This window comes from Corylus avellana, chromosome ca6, assembly GCF_901000735.1.
Source record: "Corylus avellana chromosome ca6, CavTom2PMs-1.0".
Lineage (NCBI taxonomy): Eukaryota > Viridiplantae > Streptophyta > Magnoliopsida > Fagales > Betulaceae > Corylus > Corylus avellana.
Window position 1 is genome coordinate 19906959 of NC_081546.1, and position 7606 is coordinate 19914564.

Consider the following 7606-nt stretch of genomic DNA (forward strand, 5'->3'; position numbering starts at 1 on the left):
TTTTTTAATTTTTTTAAGTTTCATATATAATGCAAGGCTAGGCTATTTTATTTATGAACATGAATTGTTTAATTCTTTTAAGTGTCATATATAGTGCTAGGCTAGGCTATTTTTTTTATGAACATGAATTGTTTAATTCTTTTAAGTGTCATACATAGTGATATTGTTGATGTATAATTGGATTTATTTGTGATAATGGATTATTTGTTATAGTTGATGGGTAGATGGATTATTCGTAAAGAGTAATTTTAGAAAGCCTACTTATGGCCTACTAAGAATGATGTGGCTATTAAAATCATCATTGGGCTTGTGACTGATCATTATTGAATTTTAATCAAAGGTTGATTTTAATAGTCGCGTATTTTTAGTAGGACATAAGTAGGCCTTCTAAAATTACTCTAGATATAAATGGTTAATGGATAGTTGTAGTTGATGGATAGATGGATAGTTAATGTAGTTGTAGTAGATGTGTAACTCATATATCATGTAGTGAAACACCGAAATTTGGGTAAAACGCCCCGAAAAATTTCAAAAATAAATATGGGAAGGAAAAAAGAAAACTTCTGAAATTACACAAAGTGACGTGTCAATTTGGTGACACGTCACCAATGGGTGACGTGTCAAATTACCACGTTACGAAAAAATGTGACATACCAATTTAAAATACGTCACCAATTGGTGACGTGCCAAGATTGGCATGTCGCCTTTAGGACGGTTACGTGTGTAATTTCACACGTCACCAATTAGTGACGTGTGATCAAATCCACACTTCACTAATTTTCGGTATAGACTACAAGTTTTTTTTACGTGTCACCCACGTCGCTATTAACACATGACCACACCATTAGTGACATTTTTTGGCCTAAAAACGCCACTACTGGTAAGTCATTAAAATGCAACATTTTTGTACTGACTCCTTATCACCGACTAAGACTCGCTAGGACACTAGCTAACTAGTATTCTAACTCTATAGAATTTAGAATTGCCTTTACGTGGAACACAAACAAAAGTTCCTTATTGAATTAAAAGACTACTGGGGAAACCCTTCTTATTGGCCTATCGCTTGTAAGTCACAAACGTATCAATCACTATCCCAGTTTATTAATTAATTTTTTTTATCAGATAATATATTCGCACATTTCTTTGTTTTCTCTTCCCAGTTGGGAACTGAAAGGATAATTAAGACTTATAGAATTTGTTTCATTAAACATATTTTTATTGAACAAGTATTTACTAGCTGTAATTTTCCACTTTTGAGCGAATATCCCTACGTAATTTCGTTTCATAAAAAATAAGGAAAATTATTTCTTTTTAAATGAACTACCACTTGGTTACCATATATTTTTATCAACTACTAATTTTACATTAAGACTCCATCAAGCTACCATTTCGTTACCAAAACCTCCATTCTGTCAATCAAGGTCGTTAAGTCGGACAGTCAACCCATCACGTGCATAAACAGTATCTGTGAACAGTGTCGTGAACAGTACGGTTAACCGTCTAACTTAACGACCTTGACTGGTAGAAGGGGGTTCTAATAACAAAAGGGTAATTTGATGGGGTCATAATGTAAAGTTAGTAGTTGATGGAGAAAATGGTCATCGCATGGTAGTAGTTCATAGGAAAAAGAATAATTTTTCCTAAAAATATATTAAAAACTATAGGACATTTTCTCGCAAAACGGTTGGCTTCAACAAAATCCCAATCAACTTATAGAGGAGTGAAAATTCCTAGCGATTTTCTCGGTTTTGACTGTTGACGAGTTATGATGTTGAGGTGGTACACCCCAATCAATTGAAGATAGTGAGAACACCACCCCAATCAATTGAACTTTGGGTTGGCGTTTATAGATGAGTTTGGAGCCAAGTTAGAAGTCGTAGATTTCAACATTAACCTGACAGTTGGTTTGGGAAACAAGCTACGCCTATGTATCGTCTTTTATCTATCCTGAATACGATCAATTAAAAAAGAAGATCCTAGGAATAGGATGATGATGATGGAAGAAAGAGAGAGATTGAAATCCGTTGTTTAGAAGATCAGAGATGGGTTTGGAATTGGAGGAAATGTATAATATATGTTGAATGGTGTGAGAGATGGGCGGCGGGTTTTGTCACATTACCAATTTACATGCTGACCATTTGTTTTTTAACTTTGACTGAGAAAGGTGACATTGATTTGGACCATAAGTCCCCCACTAGAAAGTTCGCAATAAAATGGCCGAAGGTGACGTTACGAAAAACACACCATCGAGGAATTTTGGCCCCTTTCGATTGGAATTTGTGATTTAAATTCTTTTAAGAGAAATGTGAAAAAGGTTGTTTGGTAATATATATATATATATATATATATATATATATAATGGCTTCTTTTTTGGAGAAATAAAAAAAATGATAGGAATGTTTTGCCAAATACACAAAGATCTATCATTTCTAATACTTTGCTAAATTATTATTTGTTTCAAAAGTTTAAATTGATATTATATTAAATTACTACTTGTCTCAAAAGTTTAATAAATAAAATGACAAAGGCCAATGGTCATGCCTCATTTTAATTATTATTATTATTAATATATATAATATATTATAAAATCAGTTATTGGACACTCAATTATTAACTACTTTTGTCAATCCATATAAACAATTAATAACGGCAACTAGCTTAAGTAGTTATCTAATTATTTAGCTGTGATTATTTTCGGTTAAACCGTTAACAATTTTTAACCGTTATTAATGGTTTATTTTTTATTTCAATCCATATATAATTTTTTTTTTTTTTAAAAAAAAAAAAATGCAACAATTACTTACCTTACCACATGCCTAGAGTCGGACCACTCTCGGATTTTTTTTTTTTTTGACATGTCCACACAAGGGAAGGGGGATGGGGGATTCGAACTAGTGACCTCCGCTTCATTAGACGTAGTCCACAGTCGATTGAGCTACCCCTTAGAGACACCACTCCCGGATTTTCATGTTTTAGTCTTATTTAAAAATATATTTAAATCATATATAGAAAGGTTACCAGATTCCAACTAAGACCTGGCCCACCCGAGTTTCAAGCTGGTTCAACTAAGTTCGTCGACCCGGCTCACATAATTCAACCTAGTCCATTGTGTTTTCAGCCTGCTTCGGTCTAGTTTGTGACTTAGGCCACCAATTCAACTCAATCCATAGGGCCTTCAGATCAATCCGAACCATTTCACTACCTGGTTTGAAACTAGTCAACCCAGTCCACGGGTCAACTAAACCCAACCAGGCCCATTGGTCAACGGTCCAATCCATCACCCTTGCCACAAACAACCCCCATTGGCCGGCTACTATCCGACCAGTTGTCAGCCGCCCTTCGCCTTACTCTGGCAAACCTTCACCAACCTTCCACAGTCGCTACCTTTCTATTTTCAACGACCCTCTGACATTCTAGTCACCGCCTCGGGTATGTTAAAGATTAAGTGATTAAATTTATCTTTTCTTATCACCTTAAGTTTTTAGGATAAATGATGTTTTAACATGGTATCAGGTGTTTGAGCCCACACATAAGGGGAAGTGTTAAAGATTAAGTAAGGATGGGCAGATTAACTGTTTACTACCTACTGATTGCGACTCAACCAACATTAATCACCTACCGCCAAAAGTCGGTTGACAATCGGTTAAGAATTTTTTTATCGACGTCGGTTCGGTTCGGTTAATTGGTATAAATATTTTTTGTCGGTTAACCAAATTAGTCGATAATAAATATTTTTTTAGTAGAATGATGATTACGAGAGTATTAGCTAGTTTTTTTAGCAGAACATATTAGTTGGTGGATTCTAAGACCAATTTATTAGTAGAACATATGTATAGTGGATTCTTATTGTGTTAATTAATTTTAGCCTAAAAAAAAATTTGGGCCCTAATTAGAAAAGCCTACAGTTAACCGATTAACCAAATCGATTTTAACCGAAATATCCGTTCAACCCAAACTTTCGAAATAAATCATTATCGAAATGTAATCGGTGAATTAACTGATTTAACCAACAATTTTGGTTAACGGAACCGAAAATAGCTCTACCCAACCGAACCGAACCAATACCCACCCCTAAAATTAAGTGATTAAATTTACTTCTTTCTATCAGTTTAAGCTTACGGAAAAAGTAGTAGTTTAACACAACATTCTTCTATCAAGCTACTCTAGTGGCCCTCCAACGACATCCTACAGTAGTGGGTCGACCACCGCCTCCAACAATCTCTAGCCACTGTCTTTAACATCCTTTCAACCACCTCACCAGTAGCTTCCTTCATTCAGCAGCCTTCGACAAGTTGAGCTCACTTGCCTAACATTACTTGCATCACACTAGATCATTTCCCACAAGCTCACGGTTATATATATTTTAGGAGTATTTTTGTCTTTTCACTTTTTGAGTGAACAAAAATACCCTTATAATATAACTAACTGAATATTATCTAGTTGATATGAAGAGGATACTAATTCCCAGCTAACAAACAACTTTACTTGCAGATCATGATGAGTTTCATTAATGGTTTAGCGCTCATGCCCGAGAGGATCCTAATTCCAAGCTCACAATCAACTTTATTTGTGGATCATGATGAGTTTCATTAATGGTTTAGCGCTCACGCCCATATTTTTAGTGTTGTCCGCACTAGATCCAGTTCGACCAAAAAAAAAAAAAAAAAAGGTTGGCTTAAACATTCCTATCTTTTTCCACTCTTTTGAGTGCTTACAAGTTATGGTGTTGACGTGGAACCAATCTATATAAGGCTGTAAGAGACGAGAGCATTCTTCTCCCCCCCACCAAGAGCTCGACACCAGTCAATTGAACTTCAGTCCGAGCACTGTATATAGAGTTTGCCAAGTTTGACCGGCCAATTGAATTTTTCAAATTAACATAAGGGTAAGGAAGAGGAGCAGTAATTCTAAACTAGCCTCATTAGTTCATGGAAATTTAGTTTGAAAAACAGCAAACAGTTCAACTGAAAGGAGAAAAATAAGTAGACTAATCAGATTGCAGCTGTCACACAATTCCCCTACACGTGATTTATTTGTTAAGTTCTATTCATATGAGCATTAGAGAAAAAAAAAAAAAACAATTCAAGTAAGAAAGTGAGAAGAGAACAGAGCACACATACCCTGTTTTGGATATGTAAAGGATTGCACTTGATCACGGCAAAAGCAGACAAACGCCCGCGTGGAGTTAGAACCACTGCATACCCCACCAGTTTCCTTACACCCCCTACAGAGATTATCGAATCTATTGTTGTATTCCACCTCAAAACCTTCATCCATTGCTTTCTCAACTGCCGGGGCTCCACCCTAAGGGTCTTCAAGAAGAGCACTAGCACTGCTCCGGAGAATCGGAACATTGATACTGCTGTCGCAATCCATTACAAGTTGCTCATGTAATTGGACGCTCGAGGGGGCGGGGGGAGGGGGTTCGTCTACCAAGTAATAACTAAGAAGAAATATTAATTTTCCCATCACTAACTCCTTGGCTGCAATTAAATCGATTTGGGATGTCTTGAAGAACAGGGCAGCCGTAGAATATAGTTATGTTTTGAACGTTCGAACGGTAATCAAACAAAGTTAAGTTCAAAGAGGTATTTAGGAGCTTTGGAGCACAAGGGCCATCCCAGAGGTCCGACCTTGCAATGGTAAAGCTCCGAGAAGATGTGCTGATGTTTAGCACGCGGTAGTCTAGTGCTTCAAAGCTCAACTATTTTGCTCAATTTTAGACCAACTTTGCCTTATTTTTTAATTTAAAAAAAAAAACAAAAAAACAAAATAAAAAATGAAATAAAAAAAAAAAAAGTGTGAAGCACAAATATTTTTTTTGTCCTTCTTTTATTGGTATTTTTTTTTTTTTTTAAAAAAAAAAATGTCTTTTTCTTGGTCCTTCAATTTTTGACACTTCACCCATTGATGACGTGTTAAGTCTGACAAATCACAAAAGTTTTGGTGACGTGTGGATTTTTGAAACGTCACCCTTTGGTGACGTGTTAATATTGGCACGTCACAAACAATGGTGACGTGCCATTTTCAATTTTCGGCAGGTCATTAAAGTTTTGAAAAAAAAATAGTTTTTTCCCAAATTTTTTGGCACGTCACCACTTTAGTGATGTGTCAATTTTCAGCATATCAGTAAAGTTTTAAAAATTATTAAAAGAATAATAATAATTTTTTTCCCGAATTTTTTTATATATTATTATAAAAACTACTGTTTAATAGTTTTCTCCCGATTTTTTTTTTTTTTTTTTTTTATTTATAACTTCATTATAAAATAGTAATAATAACAACAAAAAAAATTATCAGAGTTTCAAATCCCAAATCCTCGTACCTACAAATTTTGGGGGCTTGCAGTGCTTGGGAGCTCATCTCCAACAAGCCTCGCTTCTCCTTCGTGCATCACAGTTCCCACTCTCGTTCAATTCAACTCTTTTGCCTTCTAAAGCATAATATATAGAATTAAGTATGACGCAGAAGTTTGTTTTGTTTTTATATGTTCCGACCAATTCAAGACACCCAAACAGATCGAGTGTAATAATCAAATATTTCCTATTTATCACGAAATTGTCCCCATGAATCCATTGGTGACGTGTGGGGGAATTAGCACCTGACGTGCTACAGTGGCGTCACCAAATTAGACTAATTTAAATTTTTAATTTTTCCTAATAAACAGAATATTACAATTTTTATTAGTTAGTGCCGTGCTAACATTTGACACGTCATTAATGAAATTTTGTAAAAAAAAGTTAAAATTCATTTATTGACGTGTGAATGTTGACACGTCACTAAATTAGCATGCAACGTGCTACAATGGTGTCACCAAATTAGACTAATTTAAATTTTTAATTTTTCCTAATAAACAGAATATTACAATTTTTTTTATTAGTTAGTGACGTGCCAACATTTGACGTGTCACTAATAAAATTTTTTAAAAAATTAAAATTCATTTATTGACGTGTGAATGTTCACACGTCACTAATTAGTGATGTGTCTAATATTCACACGTCACTAATGAATTTTTTTAAAAATAAATAAATAAATAAATAAATATTAAAAAAATAAAATAAAATTCATTTACTGACGTGTCACTATCCACATGTCACTAAATAGTGATGTGTAAACTTTGACACATCACTAAAAAATTTAGTTAATTGTGAAAAATTAACACGTCACTAAAGTAGTGACGTGTAAAAATAAAATAAAATAAAAATTACTGTAGACAGATCACTAAATCCCGAGATTTTTGTAGTTAACACAGCTTGTGATTGACAAGCAATGCCGTGACAGAAAAAATCTTTTTAATACTTTAATATTTCTTCTAACGTTTCGATTTAAATTCTTTTTTAATAAGTAAAGTCCAAGAAATGAAATATTTAATTTAAATGAAATGGAAATTATGAAATCATGATTCAAACTCAGAACTTATCCAAAAAGCTTAAACTCATAGAAAAATATAAATTTAATCATTTAATTAATACTTTAGTACCAAAGACTCATAAAACTTGAAAAACTAGAAAATAAAAATAAAATAAGAGAAGATTTGCTCCATTCCGAGCAAAGTCTTCATAGTAAATTCTATTTCCTATGGATCAAGGAAGTAAACCTAAAATAA